This window comes from Pristiophorus japonicus, chromosome 5 (assembly GCF_044704955.1).
Source record: "Pristiophorus japonicus isolate sPriJap1 chromosome 5, sPriJap1.hap1, whole genome shotgun sequence".
NCBI lineage: Eukaryota > Metazoa > Chordata > Chondrichthyes > Pristiophoridae > Pristiophorus > Pristiophorus japonicus.
The window spans coordinates 161,603,621-161,625,000 of NC_091981.1; the positions used below are offsets into that span (position 1 = coordinate 161,603,621).

General features: G+C 45.6%; 1 protein-coding gene across 5 annotated transcripts in view; it reads left to right on the forward strand.

Moving 5' to 3' along the window:
- Positions 1 to 21,380, forward strand: part of LOC139264489 (cytoplasmic dynein 1 intermediate chain 1) — a 532,713-nt gene that overhangs the window by 46,197 nt on the left and 465,136 nt on the right. Inside the window, exon 1 of one of the 5 annotated variants that reach the window (XM_070881051.1) lies at positions 4,490 to 4,512. The exons of 3 other annotated variants lie outside the window; for them this stretch is intronic. The gene's annotated coding sequence lies outside the window, so the exon portion shown is untranslated. Of the gene's footprint in view, positions 1 to 4,489; positions 4,513 to 4,912; positions 4,966 to 21,380 lie in introns of those variants that run through there. One more of the 5 variants, XM_070881052.1, reaches the window with a different exon arrangement.

Consider the following 21,380-nt stretch of genomic DNA (forward strand, 5'->3'; position numbering starts at 1 on the left):
TCAGGGCAGTTGTGAGAGATGATATTGGCTCTAATGAACAAAATGTTGAATCATTGTGGGTGGTGATTAGAGATAGTAAGGGGAAAAAGTCACTGGTGGGCGTAGTTTATAGGCCCCCAAATAATAACTTCACGGTGGGGCGGACAATAATCAAGGGAATAATGGAGGCATGTGAAAAAGGAACGGCAGTAATCATGGGGGATTTTAACCTACATATCAATTGGTCAAATCAAATCGCACGGGGTAGCCTTGAGGAGGAATTCATAGAATGCATAAGGGATTGTTTCTTAGAACAGTATGTTACACAACCTACCAGGGAGCAAGCTATCTTAGATCTGGTCCTGTGTAATGAGACAGGAATAATAAACGATCTCCTAGTAAAAGATCCTCTCGGAATGAGTGATCACAGTATGGTTGAATTTGTAATACAGATTGAGGGTGAGGAAGTAGTGTCTCAAACGAGCGTACTATGCTTAAAGAAAGGGGACGACAGTGGGATGAGGGCAGAGTTGGCTAAAGTAGACTGGGAACACAGACTAAACGGTGGCACAATTGAGGAACAGTGGAGGACTTTTAAGGAGCTCTTTCATAGTGCTCAACAAAAATATATTCCAGTGAAAAAGAAGGGCGGTAAGAGAAGGAATAACCAGCCGTGGATAACCAAGGAAATAAAGGAGAGTATCAAATTAAAAACCAATGCGTATAAGGTGGCCAAGGTTAGTGGGAAACTAGAAGATTGGGAAAATTTTAAACGGCAGCAAATAATGACTAAGAAAGCAATAAAGAAAGGAAAGATAGATTACGAAAGTAAACTTGCGCAAAACATAAAAACAGATAGTAAAAGCTTTTACCGATATATAAAACGGAAAAGAGTGACTAAAGTAAATGTTGGTCCCTTAGAAGATGAGAAGGGGGATTTAACAATGGGAAATGTGAAAATGGCTGAGACCTTAAACAATTATTTTGCTTCGGTCTTCACAGTGGAAGACACAAAAACCATGCCAAAAATTGCTGGTTACGGGAATGTGGGAAGGGAGGACCTTAAGATAATCACAATCACTAGAGGGGTAGTGCTGGACAGGCTAATGGGACTCAAGGTAGACAAGTCCCCTGGTCCTGATGAAATGCATTCCCAGGGTATTTAAAGAGATGGCGTAAGTTATAGCAGATGCATACGTTATAATCTACCAAAATTCTTTGGACTCTGGGGAGGTACCATCGGATTGGAGAGCAGCTAATGTAACGCCTGTGTTTAAAGAAGGGGGCAGACAAAAGGCAGGTAACTATAGGCCGGTTAGTTTAACATCTGTAGTGGGGAAAATGCTTGAAGCTATCATTAAGGAAGAAATAGCGGGACATCTAGATAGGAATAGTGCAATCAAGCAGACGCAACATGGATTCATGAAGGGGAAATCATGTTGGGAAATTGGTCACCTTACTTCAGGAAGGATATACTAGCTTTGGAGGGGGTACAGAGACGATTCACTAGGCTGATTCCGGAGATGAGGGGGTTACCTTATGATGATAGATTGAGTAGACTGGGTCTTTACTCGTTGGAGTTCAGAAGGATGAGGGATGATCTTAAAGAAACATTTAAAATAATGAAAGGGATAGACAAGATAGAGGCAGAGAGGTTGTTTCCACTGGTCAGGGAGACTAGAACTAGGGGGCACAGCCTCAAAATACGGGGGAGCCAATTTAAAACTGAGTTGAGAAGGAATTTGTGGTTGTGAATCTGTGGAATTCTCTGCCCAAGGAAGCAGTTGAGGCTAGCTCATTGAATGTATTCAAATCACAGATAGATAGATTTTTAACCAATAAGGGAATTAAAGGTTACAGGGAGCGGGCGGGTAAGTGGAGCTGAGTCCACGGCCAGATCAGCCATGATCTTGTTGAATGGCGGAGCAGGCTCGAGGGGCTAGATGGCCTACTCCTGTTGTTAATTCTTATGTTCTTATGTTATGTATTAACTGAGATAGAATCAGTGTAAAAATTATAAAATGATTTCGGATCACGCTTTGCTATCTATCTGTAAGGCTTTTGACAAGGTCCCACATGGCAGACTGGTCAGAAAAATAAAAGCACATGGGATCCAAGGGAAACTGGCAAGTTGGATCCAAAATTGTCTTCATGGCAGAAAGCAAAGGGTAATGGTCGATATGTACTTTTGTGACTGGAAGGCTGTTTCGAATGGGGTTCTGCAGGGCTGAGTACTAGGTCCCTTGCCTTTAGTGGTATATATCAATGATTTAGACTTCAATGTATGTGGAATGATTAAGAAGTTGAAGGACATAAGAGCATAAGAATTAGGAGCAGGAGTAGGCCATATGACCCCTCGAGCCTGCTCCGCCATTCAGTAAGATCATGGCTGATCATCGTCCTCTTTCCCGCCTGTCCAGATCCCTTGATTGCTCCAGGATCCAAAAATCTATCTAGCTCCGCCTTGAATATACTTAAAGAATCAGCATCCACAACCCTCTGGGGCAGAGAATTCCAAAGATTCACAACCCTCTGAGTGAAAAAATTCCTCCTCATCTCGGTCTTAATTGACCTACCCCTTATCCTGAGATTATGCCCCCTAGTTCTAGACACTCCATCCAGGGGAAACAATCTCTCAGCATCTACCCTGTTAATTCCCTTCAGAATCTTGGATGTTTCAATGAGATCACCTCTCATTCTTCTAAACGCCAGAGAGTCTCGGCTCATTCTATGCAATCTCTCATCATATGGCAGCCCTCTCATCCCAGGAATCAAGTTTGCAAATGATACAAAAATTGGCCGTGTGGTTGATAGTGAAGAAGAAAGCTGTAGACTGCAGGGAGATTTTAATGGACTAGTCAGCAATGTTCCCTGCAAGCGTGGTATTTTGAATGGCCCAGTGCTGTCAGTAAAAGGGGCTGCACAGGGCCAAACAAAATTACAGGGAATATTGCTGATCAGGTGGGCAGAAAAGTGGCAAATTGAATTCAGTCTGGAGAAGTGTGAGGTAAAGCATTTGGGGAGGACTAACAAAGCAAGAGAATACACAATAGGACTGAGATGAGGAGAAACTTCTTCACTCAGAGAGTTGTTAACTTGTGGAATTCCCTACCGCAGAGTTGTTGATGTCAGTTCATTGGATATATTCAAGAGGAAGTTAGATGTGGCCCATACTACTAAAGGGATCAGGGGGTATGGAGAGAAAGCTGGAAAGTGGTACTGAGGTGAATGATCAGTCATGATCTTATTGAATGGTGGCGCAGGCTCGAAGGGCCGAATGGCCTACTTCTGCACCTATTTTCTATGTTTCTATGTTTTTAAATGGTAAGATACTGAGAAGTGTAGAGGAACAGAAGGACTTGGAGTGCATGTTCACAGATCCCTGAAGGTAGCGGGACAAGTAGATAAAGTGGTGAAGAAGGCATACAAAATAATTTCCTTCATTAGCCGAGGCATGGAATACAAGAGCAGGGTGGTTATGCTTGAACTGTATAAAACACTGGTTAGGCCACAGCTTGAGTACTGCGGACAGTTCTGGTCACCACTTTACAGGAAAGATGTGATTACACTCGAGAAGGTACAGAGGAAATTTATGAGGATGTTGCCAGGGCTGGAGAATTTTAGCTGTGAGAAAATATTGGATAGGCTGGGGTTGTTTTCTTTGGAACAGAGGAGGCTGAGGGGAGATTTAATTAAGTTGTATAAAATTATGAGGGGCCTAGATAGAGTGGATTGGAAGGTCCTATTTCCCTTAGCTGAGGGGTCAATAACCAGGGAGCATAGATTTAAAGTAATTGGTAGAAGGATTAGGGAGAAGTTGAGTTTTTCAACTTGGGGATCTGCAACTCACTGCCTGAAAGGGTGATAGAGGCAGAGACCCTCATCACATTTAAAAAGTACTTGGATATGCAGTTGAAGTGCTGTAACCTGCAAGGCTATGGACCAAGAGCTGGAAAGTGGGATTAGGCCGGCACAGATATGATGGGCCGAAAGGCCTCCTTCTGTGCCATAAAGCTCTATGAATTGATGAAAACTTAATTCTAACTGACAAGTAGACTGCTGGTCTAGGAACTTGAACATTCCAGGACTCAAAATTGAACTAATTACCAACGACAATATTAAATTGTTTCTTGCCACAAGTGATCCAGAATTTTCCTTCCCTCCTGTAAAACCAGATCAATGGAGCTTTAGGACTGTGAATCTCATTATTTGATGTATTGCATTCTCTAAATTGTTCTCAATAAAATATTCTACACTGTCGAAATAATTTTTAAAAATTCATTTAAAATTTACGTTTGCTTTATTTTTTTGAGACTCCTGCCCACCGGCGTTCAAACATGTGCGAGCTGCCTGGGGTAGCACCACGTTGCACTGCCCTCACCCCCGGGGATTGATTCGCGGTTGCGGCTCAGCAACAATGGAACCATGTGCGCAGGCGCAGAATGGTGCTGCGAAGGATGCAGCTTGTGTCATTGGAATGTACTGCTCATGCGCGCGTGCTGGTTGCTGACAGACGGCGAGGGAGGGATTGCTGTAAGTGTCTGGTTGTAGCTCTTGTGCTTGATGTACTTGTGCATCATATCTTCGTTTTTTAATTTCTATATCACCTCACCAGGAAATACCCTCAAGTTAATCAGCTGTGTTTTTAATTGAGTTGGGTTGATATAGGTGAGGTAATATTTAAATTTTGCTGCATCATCGTGATTTTTCTTATACATCCCGTGTCTTTGCCCCTAATTCCTGTTATTTTCCCTTTGCCTGTCTTGTTGGAAAAAAAACCTCTCTTTGATGGTGGAAACTTGCATCAGCGATAACGTTTAAGGAAACGCGTGTTGTTGGCCTTGGGTTGTGTTGCTGCACCGGTGTAGTCCATCTGCATCCACCAACCAATACATTGCGGTCTGTGTAGCACCTGACGACTTCAGTATTGTATTGTTCCTGCATCTTGATCGACAGATTTAACACTTTGATATGGAATACGTTGGGGTAAGCTTCCCAGGTTGCAAATTGCAATTAAACCACTCCACTTTGTTTGTTCCCCCCGCCCCCAATTTGGGTGTGTGCCAGAATGGCAATGTAATGCCCATTTTGAAGGGGGGACTAACCCGGCTAATTAGAGGCCATTTAGTTTAATATTTGTGGTAAGGAAAATGTTGGAACCTTTTAAAGATTAAATTACTAAATATCTAGATGAAGATAAAATGATTTGAAGTAGCCAACATGGATTTTTATAAAGGAAGATTGTGCTTAACAAACCTGATCGTTCTTTTGAAGAGGGGATCGTAATGGTGGATGAGGCAAATATAATGGGTGGAATGTAAGTGGACTTTTGGAAAGCCTTTGACAAGGTAGCACACAGTAAAAAGAAAATTGAGATTAAGAGGAGAAGAAGGTAGGAAATTGTATTTCAAAATTGGTTAGAGGGGGCAGTTTGTGAAATTGTTAGGAAGTGGGTAGAGAGATTCTGTTGAATATCGAATATGTTGTCCAAATTTGTTGACAATACTAATACAGGAGGCGCAATGATTATTTCTGAAGACCGAAGAAACCTGCAAAAGGATAATAAGATGGTGGAATGAGCATAAAGGTGAGAGATGGATTTCAATGTTGGTTAGTGTGAGGTCCTGCATATTAGTTTTAAATAAAATAAAAGTTGAGTGGGTAAGGTTTAGGTTCATGAGCTCAAGTGGATAAAGCTATAAAGTTAATGGCATCTGGGATGAAAACAGAAAATACTGGAAAGTATCTTAGCAAAAGTTAATACGTTTACACTCCTCCCTTCCTCCACACACAAACTAATTGCATAGGATAAATGGCACAGTAACAGGCCATTCGGCCCAACCAGTCCATGCCGGCGTTTATGCTCCAGTCGAGCCTCCCCCCATCTTTCCTCATCTAACTCTGTCAGCAGAACCCTCTATTCCCTTCTCCCTCATACTTATCTAGCCTCCCTTTAAATGCATCTATACTATTTGCCTCAACTACTCCCTGTGGTAGCGAGTTCCACATTCTCACCACTCTCTGGTTAAAGAAGTTTCTTCTGAATTCCCTATTTGATTTCTTGGTGACTATCTTACATTGATGGTCTCTAGTTATGCTCTTCCCCACAAGTGGAAACACTCTCTGTATCCGCTCCATCTCAACTTTTCATAACTTTAAAGATTTCTATTACGTCACCCCTCAGCCTTTTTTCAAGAGAAAAGAGATCCAGCCTATTCATCCTTTCCTGATGGGTATACTCTTGCATTTCTGGTATCATCCTTGTAAATCTTCTCTGCACCCTCTCCAGTGTCTCTATATCCCATTGTACGCAGTACTCCGTTTGATACAAGTTTAGCATAACCATTACTTTTCAATTCTATCCCTCTAGAAATAAATCCTAGTGTTTGGTTTACTCTTTTAAGACCTTGTCGCTACTTTTAATGATTTGTGTATTGTACTGCGAGATCACTTTGCGCCTCTACCTCACGGAGACTTGCACCTTCAAAGTAACGTGACCTCCCTATTCTTCTTATCAAAATGTAATACAGGTTGAACCTCTCTGATCCGGCACCCTCAGGACCTGGCCTGTGCCAGATAAGAGATTTTGCCGGACGAGGGGAGGTCATGTTAAATTGGATGATACAGGTACTGAGCAAGGGGATATTGGGGCTGGCTGGCTTGGGGCTGGGAGTGCGGCAGAAAGATTGGGATGGGGTGTGGGTGCAGTGGATCACGGGGTCAGGCCAGCGATTGCGGGAGTCGGCAGCGAGGAAGGACTTCAATTTGTTCATGTCGGAGTGGCCGGGGATGGTGTCGGATGAGGGGTTGTGCCGGATAGAGGAGGTTCAACCTGTACCTCACATTTATCAGTGTTGAAATTCATTAGCCAATTATACGCCCATTCTGCAAGTTTATTAATGACTTCCTGTAATTTGTTGCAGTCCTCATTATTGACTATTCTTCTTCCCCCCCCCCAATTTGGTTTCACCTGCAAATTTAGAAATTGTGTTTTTGGTTCCAAAGTCCAAATCGTTAATATAAATTGTGAACAACAGTGGTACCTATTGTGTTCCTAATACAGATGAGGCTGCACACAGGGAGGTTAAAGTAACAGTGACCTCAGTCTTTAATAAGACACTCCAGAGTGAGGAACAGGCCTTAGGGGCCAGCTTATATACAGTGCACCCAAGGGATACTGGGATCCCTTGGGACTTCATGGGATGAGCTCCCTGGTGGCAGAACATGGGAGTGCATGCTTTACAGATACACAACATCACTGCACCCCGCCCCCCCCTCCCCCTGCCGCAAAGTCAAAGTGAAAACTATTTAGAAGGTGAGGCAGTCGGGAGCCTTTCTTTCCTTGGTGGACCGCCTCGGTACAAATGTCTGTTCTGGTGTGTTGGCTGTGCCCTCGCTGGGCTGGTGTGTTGTTGGCCTTGCAGGGCTGCTAGGTGAGCCTGGCCTTGCTGGGCTGTTCGGTGTGATGGGTTCGATTTCCTGGTCCAGCGTGGTGTCGTTGATTCTTTGGGTGTGTGTTGTGGCCTCGAAAAAGGTGGTGTCTGCTGTGGGTTGTTCAGGGCAGTCTGTGAACCGCAGCCTCATTTGGTCCAGGTGCTTTCTGCCAATTTGTCCATTGCCTAGTTTGACTACAAACACCCTACTCCCTTCTTTAGTATCACCGTGCCCGCGATCCACTTGGGACCATGTCCATAGTTTAGCACATACACTGGGTTATTCAGATCAATTTCCCGTGACACAGTGGCACGACCATTGTTTACATTTTGTTGCTGCCGCCTGCTCTCTACCTGATCATGCAAGTTGGGGTGAACCAGCGAGCGTCTGGTTTTAAGTGTCCTTTTCATGAGTAGCTCAGCCGGGGGCACCCCTGTGAGCGAGTGGGGTCTCGTGTGGTAGCTGAGCAGTACTCGGGGCAGGCGGGTTTGGAGTGAGCCTTCTGTGACTCGTTTAAGGCTCTGTTTGATGGTTTGTACTGCCCGTTCTGCCTGCCCATTGGAGACTGATTTAAAGGGGGCCGAGGTGACATGTTTGATCCCATTGCGGGTCATGAATTTTAAAAATTTGACACTGGTGAAACATGGCCCGTTGTCACTGACCAGTATGTCAGGCAGGCCGTGGGTGGAAAACATGGCCCTCAGGCTTTCAATGGTGGCAGTGGCGGTGCTTCCCGACATTATTTCACATTCAATCCATTTTGATAAAGCATCCACCACCACCAGGAGCATTTTACCGAGAAACGGGCCCGCATAGTCGACATGGATCCTCGACCATGGTCTGGAGGGCCAATACCACAAACTTAGTGGTGCCTCTCTGGGCGCGTTGCTCAACTGAGCACACACGCTGCATTTCCGTACACAGGACTCTTTAGTCAGAGTCGATATTGGGCTACCACACGTGGGATCTGGCTATCGCTTTCATCATTACTATGCCCGGATGTGTGCTGTGGAGATCCGAGATGAACATCTTCCTGCCCTTTTTTGGTAGCCACTATGCGGTTACCCCACAACAGGCAGTTTGCCTGAATGGACAGCTTGTCCTTTCGCCGCTGGAACGGCTTGATTGGCTCTTGCATTTCAACGGGGATGCTGGCCCAGCTCCCATGCAGTTCACAGTTTTTTTTTTACTAGGGTCAGCAGAGGATCTTGGCTGGTCCAAGTCCTAATCTGGCAGGCCGTGACAGGTGATTTATCATTTTCAAACGCTTCCATGACCATCAACAAGTCTGCGGGCTGCGCCACCATCAACAAGTTTGCAGGCTGCGCCATTTCCACCCCCGTTGGTGGGCAATGGTAGCCGACTGAGAGCATCCGCACAGTTCTTGGTGCCTGGCCTGTGGCGGATGGTATGGTTATATGCTGAGAGCACGAGTGCCCACCTTTTGTATGCGGGCTGAGGCATTAGTATTTATCCCCTTGTTTTCCGCGAACAGGGATGTGAGGGGCTTGTGATCGGTTTCCAGTTCAAATTTGAGGCAAACGGGTACTGATGCATTTTCTTTACCCTGAACACACACGCTAATGCCTCTTTCTCAATCATACTGTTGGCCCTCTCGTCCTTAGACAAGCTCCTGGAAGCATAGGCGACAGGTTGCAACTTCCCCGCAACGTTAGCTTGTTGTAATACACACCCGATTCCGTATGACGACGAGTCACATACGAGCACAAGTCTTTTACACGGGTTATACAATACAAGTAGCTTGTTGGAGCGTAAAATGTTTCTGGCTTTCTCAAAAGCAATTACTTGTTTTTTTTCCCCATACCCAGTTCTCACCTTTGCGCAATAACACATGTAGGGGCTCTAAAAGGGTGCTTAACCCCGGTAGGAAGTTACCAAAATAGTTCAGGAGTCCCAGGAACGACCGCAGCTCCGTGACGTTCTGTGGCCTGAGCACGTTCCTGATGGCCTCTGTCTTGGCGTCTATGGGCCGAATGCTGTCCGCCGCGATCTTTCTCCCCAAATGCTCCACTTCTGTTGCCATGAAGACACATTTTGACCTCTTCAGCCGCAGCCCTACGCGATTCAATCGCTGGCGGACCTCCTCCAGGTTTTGTAGGTGCTCGGCGGTGTCCCGACCCGTGACCAATATGTCATCCTGAAAGACCACCGTGTGTGGTACCGACTTGAGTCGGCTCTCCATGTTTCTCTGGAAGCAGCCGGCCGAATTCCAAACGGGCATCTGTTGTAGATGAACAGTCCCTTGTGCGTGTTGATGCAGGTGAGGCCCTTCAAAGACTCCTCCAGCTTCTGCGTCATGTAGGCCAAAGTCAGGTCGAGCTTGGTGAACATCTTGCCTCTGACCAGCGTCGCAAATTGGTCGTCTGCCTTAGATAGTGGGTATTGGTCCTGTAGTGAGAAACGATTATTAGTTAGTTTATAATCGCCGCAAATCATGACCGAGCCATCACTTTTGAGTACTGGAACAATCGGGCTGGCCCATTCGCTGAATTCCACTGGGGAGATGATGCCCTCGCGTTGCAGCCTGTCCAGCTCGATTTCCACTCTCTCATCATGTGAGGTACCGCTCGCGCCTTGTGGTGAATGAGTCGTGCCTCAGGGACCAAATGGATCTGCACCTTCGCCCCGGAAAAGTTTCGAATGCCTGGCTCAAAAAGGGAAGGAAATTTGTCAAGAACCTGGGTACATGAGGCCTCATCGACATGTGATAGCGCTCGGATGTCATCCCAGTTCCAGCGGATTTTGCCCAGCCAGCTCCTTCCAAGCAGTGTGGGGCCATCGCCTGGGACAATCCAGAGTGGTAGTTCGTGCACCATGCCCTCATAGGTGACCTTGACCATGGCACTGCCCAGGACAGTGGTGTACGTTCTCAGTTTCGTGTGGATGGGGCTTGGCTGGTCTGAATTCCTTGTTGCACCACAGTCTCTCAAACATCTTTTTACACATGATGGATTGGCTAGCGCCAGTGTCCAGTTCCATGGCTACAGGTAAGCCATTCAATTTTACGTTTAGCATTATAGGTGGAGATTGTCGTAAATGTGTGCACCCCGTGTACTTCAGCATCTGCCTCCTCTCTCGCAGGCTCGAAATTGCCTTGATCCATCATGGACCGATCTTCCTCTGCCACGTGGTGGTTAGCAGGTTTTGCAGAGCTTGCAGCTCGTTTGCAAGCTCGTTAGAGGTGCCCCATTGTTCCACAGTTCTTGCAAACATACCCTTTGAAGCGGCACGAGGAGTAGGCTGAATGGAAGCCTCCACAACACCAACAAGTTGTGAATTGCCTTGCATTCATCCTTTGTTGGGGACTCTGAGTCATCTGGGTCACCTGAGGCCTGCTGGCAGTTGCAGACTCGTGGGTTCTGCCCTGTACATTTCTGCTCGCAAACACAGTTCCAGTTAATTTATGAACGTTGCTCGCACTTGTGTGCTGAGAGATTTGTTTGGTGTTATCACTGGTGGACATAAACGCCTGTGCTATCGCAATGACCTTTCTGAGGGTCGGTGTCTCTACAGTCAAGAGTTTTCGTAGGATGGTCTCGTGGCCAATGCCCAGTACAGAAAAGTCTCTGAGCATTTGCTCCAGGTAGCCATCAAACTCACACTGTCCTGCAAGTCGCTTTAGCTCGGCGGCGTAGCTCGCCACTTCCTGACCTTCAGATCGCTGGCACATGTAGAACCGATACCTAGCCACCAGCACGCTCTCCCTTGGGTTAAGATGCTCCCGAACCAATGTACACAGCTCCTCATATGATTTATCTGTGGGTTTCACCGGAGCCAGAAGATTCTTCATGAGGCTGTAGGTCAGTGTCCCGCAGACTGTGAGGAGGACCGCTCCTTTTTGCAGCGCTTCCTTCTCCGTCCAGCTCGTTGGCTACAAAGTACTGGTCTAGCCATTCGACATAGGCTTCCCAGTCCTCACCCTCCGAGAACTTCTCCAGGATGCCCACAGTTTGCTGCATCTTTGTGTTGGATTCGTATTCTCGTCGCCAGTTATTGTGTTCCTAACACAGACAAGGCTGCACACGGAGGTTAAAGTAACAGTGACCTCAGTCTTTAATAAGATACTCCAGAGAGGAACAGGCCTTAGGGGGCCGGCTTTTTTCCAGTGCTCCCAAGGGATGCTGGGATCCCTTGGGACTTCAGGGGATGAGCTCCCTGGTGGCAGAACATGGGAGTGCATGCTTTGCAGATACACAACAGTACCCAGCACTGATCCTTGTGGAACACCACTACCCGCCTTCTGCCACTGCTACCTTTATCCCATCTCTCTGCTTTCTGTCTTGAAACCAGCTAACTATCCATTCTGCTACTTGTCCCCTGATTCCACATTCTCTGACCTTATTCATTCGTCTATTATCTGGTACCTTATCGAAGGCCTTTTGAAAATCTAGATAAATTACATCTACTGCAATCCACTTATCTACTCTCTCTTACCTTTTCAAAGAATTAAGTGAGGTTGGTCAAACAAGACTTTCCCGTTTGAAATCCATGTTGACTATTATATTTGGTTTGTAGATGGTCTTCTATTTTCTCCTTTAGGGATTCCATTATTTTCCTTTTTCTAATGAATTATTAAATATATGTAGTAATGCCTCTGCTATCTCTTCCTAGATTATTTTAAAATGCGTGAATGTAATCCGTTTGGATATGGGGTTTTACCCTCTGAGTTTGATTTAGTTTATTTAATACATCTCTCTTTAATTTAAATGCAGTTATTTCATTTCTTTGTAATACCATGTGGTGAATTATTCTTTGTTGCCATGTATAATGCTATTTCATTTATGTGGTCATTTACCATGAGGCAATATTGAACATCCTTACTTTATGTACCTTGGCAACCAAATCAAGTGCATGTTTTCTCTAATGCAGTTGGTGACGGTACCAATGCTCGTAAATGTAAGTACTGCAAAATAGTATCAAAGCAGAACATTTGTTCTATCCTTATTACTTGTGCTTTCAGAGTGCATGTTGTGTCTTTAATCTTTTAAAAATTTGTCAACTTAACTTTTATACTGAATTTCCTTATTAATAAATGCATCCAGTCAAATTGGTGCTGTGCAGCAATCAACAAAGAAAATGGAATAGTGCATACACTGTATAGTCAAAACAGGAGAGTGCCAATGAGAAGAAGTCACGATAAAACTATTCAATGACCTGGTCAGACTATGCCTTCAGTATTGATTACTGAGACACAAAGGCGATATTCAGGCCTTTGGAAAGTGCCATGGGACTGCTCGCTAGTGTCAAACTGAATTTTGAGCAAAGACTGGAAAAACTTGGGCTGTTCAGCTTTGAAAAGAGGGATCTGAGGGGGGAGGATGCTCATTGAGAGATCTAAGAATAATAAATAAATTAGGAAGGAAATACAAAATACTAGTTCAAGCTAGAACAAGTGGGCAATAGTTTAAATTCATGAAGACGAATTTGTGCCTGATGTCAGGAAGTTGTTTGCACTATTAATGAAATTCTGGAGAGGGTAGTGGATACAGTTAAGAAGCAGTTAGTGCTGAGATGTGGAGAGAGGACCTTTGGGGCTGAAATTGGTCGTCCACCCATTTAACGATTTCACGATGGTATGTCGTTTCATACTGCCGGGTATCACTGGGTCCTGAGTTCTGCACACTCGCATGCTGCTGCGAAGCTCTGCTTCCCAAGAGACACAGACCAGAATCGACAGAGACTGCTGGCCTGAGAACGCTGTGCAGATATGTGGTGGCAGAGGTGGGGTTGCTATTTCGACGGGGAGGGGTTCCATTTTGGGCGGGGGATTGCTATTTTGGGGGGGCGGGGGAGATTACTATTTTGGGGCAAGGTTGCTATTTTGGAGCAGGGAAGAGATCGCTTCTTTGGTGGAGGGGGAAGAGATCACTTCTTTGGGGGGGTTGGGGGGGGGGAAAGAGAGATTGCTTGTTGGGGGGAGAGGGAAGAGATTGCTTGTTGGCGGCGGGTTGGGGGGGGGTGGGAGGGGAGGAGGAAGAGATCGCTTCTTGGGGAGGTGGAGGGCGAGATTGTTGTGGGGGGGTGGGTGGTGAAGGGAGAGATTGCTTCTTGTGGGGGCGGGGGGGAAGAGATTGCTTGTGGGAAGGGGGGAATCGCTTCTTGTGGGGAGTGGGGGACTAAACTGCGTGGGGCTCTGGTTAAAACGCTCAAAGTGCGTTTTCCTAGCGCCTGAAGTGGAGTTCCTGGGAAGGAGGATTGTGGCGGACGGATCAGGCCCACCAACGCGAAGATGGAGGCAGTCGAGAACGCACCGAGGCCACAGAATATGACAGAGCTGCGGTCGTTTCTGGGACTCCTGAACTACTTTAGTAACTTCTTGCAGGGTCTCAGCACACTGTTAGAACCACTGCATGTCTTACTACGAAAAGGGGACAAATGAGTTTGGGGCAAAAGCCAAGAAAATGCTTTTGTAAAAGCGATAAAATTGTTCTGCTCAAACAAATTGCTTGTGTTGTATGATGCATGTAAGTGTTTGGTACGAGCATGTGATAGAAACTTAGAAACATTGAAAATAGGTGCAGGAGTAGGCCATTCGGCCCTTCGAGCCTGCATCACCATTCAATAAGATCATGGCTGATCATTCAGCTCGGTACCCCTTTCCTGCTTTCTCTCCATACCCCTTGATCCCTTTAGCTGTAAGGGCCATATCTAATTCCCTCTTGAATATATCCAATGAACTGGCATCAACAACTCTCTGCGGTAGGGAATTCCACAGGTTAACAACTCTCTGAGTGAAGAAGTTTCTCTGCATCTCGGTCCTAAATGGCTTACCCTTTATCCTTAGACTACGCCCCCTGGTTCTGGACTTCCCCAACATCGGGAACATTCTTCCTGAATCTAACCTCTCCAGTCCTGTCAGAATTTTATATGTTTCTGAGATCCCCTCTTATCCTTCTAAACTCCAGTGAATACAGGCTCAGTCGATCCAGCCTCTCCTCATGTCAGTCCTACCATCCCGGAAATCAGTCTGGTGAACCTTCGCTGCACTCTCTCAATAGCAAGAACATCCTTCCTCAGATTAGGAGACCAAAACTGAACACAATATTCCAGGTGAGGCCTCACTAAGGCCCAGTACAACTGCAGTAAAACCTCCTTGCTCCTAAACTCAAATCCCCTAGCTATGAAGGCCAACATACCATTTGCCTTCTTCACCGCCTGCTGTACCTGTATGCCAACTTTCAATGACTGATGTACCATGACACCCGGGTCTCGTTGCAACTCCCCTTTTCCTAATCTGCCACCATTCAGATGATAATCTGCCTTCCTATTTTTGCTACCAAAGTGGATAACCTCACATTTATCCACATTATACTTCATCTGCCATGCGTTTTCCCACTCACCTAACCTGTCCAAGTCACCCTGCAGCCTTTTAGCATCCTCCTCACAGCTCACACCACCATCCAGCTTAGTGTCATCTGCAAACTTGGAGATATTACACTCAATTCCCTCATCCAAATCATTAATGTATATTGTAAATAGCTGGGGTCCCAGCACTGAGCCCTGCAGCACCCCACTAGCCACTGCCTGCCACTCTGAAAATAACTCGTTTATTCCGACTCTCTGCTTCCTGTCTGCCAACCTATTCTCTATCCACGTCAGTACATTGCCCCCATTACCATTTGCTTTAATTTTGCACACCAATCTCTTGTGTGGGAGCTTGTCAAAAGCCTTTTGAAAGTCCAAATGCACCACATCCACTGGTTCTCCCTTGTCCATTCTACCAGTTACATGTTCACAAAATTCTAGAAGGTTTGTCCAGCATGATTTCTCTTTGATAAATCCATGCTGACTTGGACCGATCCCATTACTGCTTTCCAAATGTGTTACTATTTCATCTTTAATAATTGATTCCAACATTTTCCCCACTATTGATGTCAGGCTAACCGGTCTATAATTACCCATTTTCTCTCTCCCTCCTTTCTTAAAAAGTGGTGTTACATTAGCTACCCTCCAGTCCATAGGAACCGATCCAGAGTCGATAGCCTGTTGGAAAATGATCACCAATGCATCCATTATTTCGAGGGCTACTTCCTTAAGTACTCTCGGATGCAGACTATCAAACCCCGGGAATTTATCAGCCTTCAATCCCATCAATTTCCTTAACACACTTTCCAGCCTAATAAGGATTTCCTTCAGTTCCTCCTTCTCACTAGACCCTCGATCCACAAGTATTTCCGGAAGGTTATTTGTGTCTTCCTTCATGAAGACAGAACCAAAGTATTTGTTCAACTGGTCCGCCATTTCTTTGTTCCCCATTATAAATTCACCTGAATCTGACCGCAGGGGACCTACGTTTGTTTTCACTAAGCTTTTTCTCTTCACATATCTATAGAAGTTTTTGCAGTCAGTTTTTATGTTACCAGCAAGCTTCCTCTCATACTTTATTTTCCCCCTCCTAATTAAACCCTTTGTCCTCCTCTGCTGTATTACAAAATTCTCCCAGTCCTCCGGGTTGCTGCTTTTTCTGGCCAATTTATATGCTTCTTCCTTGGATTTAACACTATCCTTAATTTCTCTTGTTCGCCACGGTTGAGCCACCTTCCCCGTTTTATTTTTACTCCCGACAGGGATGTACAATTGTTGAATTTCATCCATGTGATCTTTAAATGTTTGCCATTGCCTATCCACCATCAACCCTTTAAGTATCACTCGTCAGTCTATTCTAGCCAATTCATGTCTTATACCATCGAAGTTACCTTTCCTTAAGTTCAGGACCCTAGTCTCTGAATTAACTGTCACTCTCCATCTTAATAAAGAATTCTACCATATTATGGTCACTCTTCCCCAAGAGGCCTCGCACAACAAAATTGCTAATTAGTCCTTTCTCATTACACTTCAATCAGTCGAGGGTGGCCAGCCCTCTCGCTGGTTCCTCGACATATTGGTCTAGAAAACCATCCCTAATACACTCCAGGAAATCTTCCTCCACCACATTGACCAGTTTGGTTTGCTCAATCAATTTGTAGATTAAAGTCGCCCATGAGAACTGCTGCACATCCCTAATTTCGGCATATGGCGTCGGGTGTGTATTGCAACAAACTACTGATTTTGGGAAACTGCAACCGGGAGTCTGTTATGCATCAGGAGTCTGTCTAAGGCTGAGAGCGCCGACAGCATGATTAAGAAAGAAGCGTTAGCGTGCGTTTATGGGGTAAAGAAAATGCATCAATACCTGTTTGGGCTAAAATTCGAATTGGAAATTGACCATCAGCCACTTGTATCCCTGTTCTCCGAGAGTAAAGGGATGAATACCAACGCATTGGCCTGCATCCAGAGATGGGCGCTCACGTTGTCCGCATACAACTACGCCATCCGTCACAGGCCAGGCACAGAACACTCGCCGATGCTCTCAGTAGGCTGCTGTTGCCCACCACGGGGGTGGAAATGGCACAGCCCGCAGATCTAGCCATGGTTATGGAAGCATTTGAGAGTGAGCAATCACTTGTCACTGCCCGGCAGATCAAAACCTGGACAAGTTTAGACCCCTTTATTATCAAAGTCAAAAGCTGTGTGCTTCATGGGTCCAGTGTACCAGTGGAAATGCAGGAAGAGATAAAGCCGTTCCAGCGGTGCAAAGTTGAAATGTTTATACAGGCAGACTGCCTTCTGTGGGGCAGAAGGCAGTCTCCAAAAAGGGCAGAGACACCTTCATCAATGCCCTCCACAGTACCCACCCAGGCATCGAAATAATGAAAGCGACAGCCAGATCCCACGTGTGGTGGCCCGGTATCGATGCGGACTTAGAGTGTTGCGTTCACAGATACATGCTCGCAGTTAAGCAATATACCCAGGGAGGCGCTGCTAAGTTTATGGTCTTGGCCCTCTAAGCCGTGGTCTAGGTTACACGTCGACTATGCAGACCCGTTCTTGGGTAAAATGTTCCTTGTGCTTGTAGACGGGTACTCCAAGTGGATTGAATGTGAGATAATGTCGGCTAGCACGTCAACTGCCACTACTGAAAGGCTGCGGGCCATGTTTGCCACACACGGCCTACCCGATGTCCTGGTGAGCAACAACGGGCCATGTTTTACCAGTGCTGAGCTCAAAGGATTCATGACCCGTAACGGGATCAAACATGTCACATCTGCCCCATTTAAACCAGCGTCCAATGGTCAGGCAGAGAGAGCAGTGCAAACCATCAAGCAAGGCTTGAAGAGGGTAACTGAAGGCTCACTGCAGATTCACCTATCCCGAGTCCTGCTCAGCTACCGTATGAGACCACACTCACTCACTGGGATCCCACCTGCTGAACTGCTCATGAAAAGAGCACTTAAGACAAGGCTCTCGTTAGTTCATCCTGATCGACATGAACAGGTAGAGAGCAGGCGGCTTCAACCAAGTGCATACCATGATAGTGCAAATGTGTCACGCGAGATTGAAGTCAATGATCCTGTATTTGTATTAAATTATGGACAAGGTCCTAAGTGGCTTCCCAGCACTGTCTTGGCCAAAGAGGGGAGCAGGGTGTTTCGGGTCAAACTTTCAAATGGACTCATTCACTGGAAACACTTGGACCAAATCAAACTCGGATTCACGGACTATCCTGAGCAACCCACCTTGGGCCCTACCTTTTTGATCCCCCAACATACACACCAGTGGCAATCGGTACCACGGTTGACCACGAAGCAGAACCCATCATCCACAGCAGCCCAGCGAGGGCCCAACAAATGAGTGAACAACACCAGCTTTCACACTGAGACGATCAACCAGGGCAAGAAGGGACCCAGATCGACTCACATTGTAAACAGTTACACCATTGACTTTGGGGGTGGGTGCGGGGAGGAGTGTTGTTATATATGTAACCTTGCATTTATTCTGTACAGCCACCAGAGGGCTCATCCCCTGGAGTCCCAAGGTATCCTATAATACCTTGGGAGCACAGGTATTTTAGGAGGCTTCACAGGTTGGTGAGGCACTCTGGAGACCTGTAATAAAAGACTATGGTCGTAGTTTACTTTGAGCTCACAGTGTTCAGTCTGATTCTTTCTCCATACACAACAAAAACATTTTCACAGGTGTTGATGCATACTGCCAACTGAAGATCGATTTAAAAATAACCTTTTCCAGGGCAGTCTGCAGGGTTGGTGGTCAGTCATCAATTTGGCAATTGTGGGCGGTATGTCGGCGGTGAGCATGGCTGAGCGGTATGCATACCACCTGGCCTGTTGTTGCTGATGAATTTTCCGCTGGGCTGTATGTTGATATTTTTCGATTAATTTTGTGATTTTGGGCGTTATGTCAGTGGTTTGCGGGCGGTATGTCAACCAATTTCGGCCCCGGGTACTTAGTGGATGGGTGAGCAGGATGAACCGGTAGGCTTTCCTCTTCCATAACTACCTTGTGAATGGAGGTCAGTGTACAATGCAGCTGTAATACAACTTTACTTGCTTGGAATGGACATTCTAATTAGCGCATATTATTCTATTTCTTTAAAAGAAAAACATTAAAATATATACCTTTGCCCCTGTTAAAACTTCCACTTAAGACAAACTGGAAATAAGTATTACAACAGGTAATGCAGTACTGTATTACTCCTGCAGTGATGCAGTGTGTGGGTTTTTTGTGGTCTTTTTAATGCATATGGTGGGAAGTCCATCACAGCCTGGAACCTGCTGCTAAGTGCCTGCTATTCTCGTGCCAGCTCTTTGGACCTGTGATAGTGTTCCGGGGTAACTCTTGTCTGTTTGGTAGTGATCTGCAGTGTCATATTTGCTACAGCAATCTCAGTATGGGGAATTATGGGTGTGAACCTTTGTCCTGCTGCTCTGTGATACAAACTGTTGGTATTCAGATACTTCCATTTCCTTATTTTACTTTTTGTGAAAGTATGAATACATTGTTTTCCCACCCATAAAACGCTTGGAATCAAACCATAGGTAACAATCCTCCATTGATCAAGAGAACAGGCAGTTAACATCATTTCATGTTTCTAACAGTAGTGCTAAATGGTTGGTTGCTAGGAAATATGCATTGGCAGCCTGGTGATGCCTTTCCCTTCTCTCTTCCTGGTTCTCTTTCCCCCCCCCGGGACTGCAGCAGCTGAAATGACTCCGGAGATTAGGAAATCAGCAGAATGGGGATTAGATCTGTGTCCTTAGCAGTGCTAGTGGATCAGTTATGGGGACGTGAATACTGCTGCCAAGGTAGGGTTCCATGGATGCCCATTGGGTTTGGGGCGATAGTAATAATTGGGACAGTGGCTCAAAGAGCAAAGTAGTGGCCAGGAAAGGGTCAGTGATTAGTTCGTTGTGACGGCAGAGAGCAAGAGGCCTGAAGGTTGGGGAGTATGCTGCTAGGAATAGGATGGGTCAGATTCTTCTAACACAGCATATACCTGTAGGGAAATGCAAAATATCTTGATAAATAAAAATAAAACCAGCAAATGAGGAAACTTAAAAGTTTCTTGCAAATTTGCCTGCTTGGATAAATCACTGAGAGCATCTAAGGTGGCATCTGAGCTGGGCAAAGCAGTTAAGAAGTTTGTTTTACAGCCACCCAGTGGCTAAATTGTAGAATTACAGTATGATGAGTTTATAAGGCAAAATGCATTAAAATTGTGGACTTCCGAATTGATAATGGGAAAACATTAACATAAAAATGTGACAACAGGAAGTCAAGTGTTGTAGACATTAGCGGGGGGGCGAAATTGCCCATCCGGGGGATGCTAACGGGACGGAGGAGACTTTTGTCCGGGGGGGCGGGACGCAACTCCTCCCGGTAATTCGACTGGGAGTTTGCAGAGACATTGCCATGGCAGTGCCGCGCCTCATGGTTAGTGTCCCAGGCCGGTACGCAACCGGCGATTATGTTGTTGCCATGTGCGGTGACCCTTCACCGCCCCGTGCCGACCCCTTAACGCCCCACGTGCAGCCTGGCATTCCGTTTTGGGTGCCAGGCTGCAGGCATAGTTAAGGCCATCAAAGGCCTTGCAGAGTGCACAGTGACCCTCCACTTTAAGCAAAGGGGAGGGGCGTTGAAGCGTGTCAGCACGACACGGAGCATCCGCGTAGCGCTGCAGTATTCTCCTCAGTAGCGCCCCGGGAACCAACCCCAAAGGAAGTGGAGTGTGCGAGATTGCGCTCTGTTTCCTTTTAAGGGCGGTAAGCCGAATTCAGTGGCGGATCCTGGCAGAAACGGGCCATTTGTGTGTAGTATAAACAATGGTCTATGCCTCCCAGTCTAGTTACCTCTTCCCACTCTGTCCCCTTATCTCTCTCTTCCCTTCTGCCATCAAGCCTTCCCTTAATTGCATCAATGCTGTCTGTTTCAACCACACCAAGTGATAATGAGTTCACATCAGTATAGTTGACTGGGACTGATGCACCTTGGAAAATAGGTACAGTTCACAGTTCAGATTTCACAATCCAAATTCAGCTCAGAGTTACAGCTTTGGGCAAAAATATCAAGACAGTCATCTGGGAGAGGCCGAGGCCTTCAAGTAAAATAAATTTTAATGAAGGCATGAAAAAGCAGTGGGTAAATTTAATCATGTGAAATATGTAATTTTTTGATTTTATTTTGGTTAGACCTTTATTGTAGACAAGAGAAGTTTCAGTTACTAAGAGGGAAACATCTTCAAAAGCATTTTGTGGGTTTTTTTGTGAACCCGGTGACCAGATAGTGCAAATATAGGTTGACATGATCTCACTATAAAATAACAGCTATTGTATACCACACTGTGTGGTAACTGTATGTGGCATTTTCAGTGAAATGTCAACACCACATACTTCGTATGTGTCTTGTCAATTTTCAGATTATAAATTCCTACGCCCATATTTATAATGGGAATAGCCTCTGTAAAATATAAGTTTACATAGTTTCCATTATAAATATAGATATAGAAATTTGTATTTGACAACAGGAAGTTAAGTTTTGTGGACAAGGAAAGCACGCAAGCATAAGATATTTAATTAGATCCTTCTACCTGTGGTGGAACTGCAAGAAAA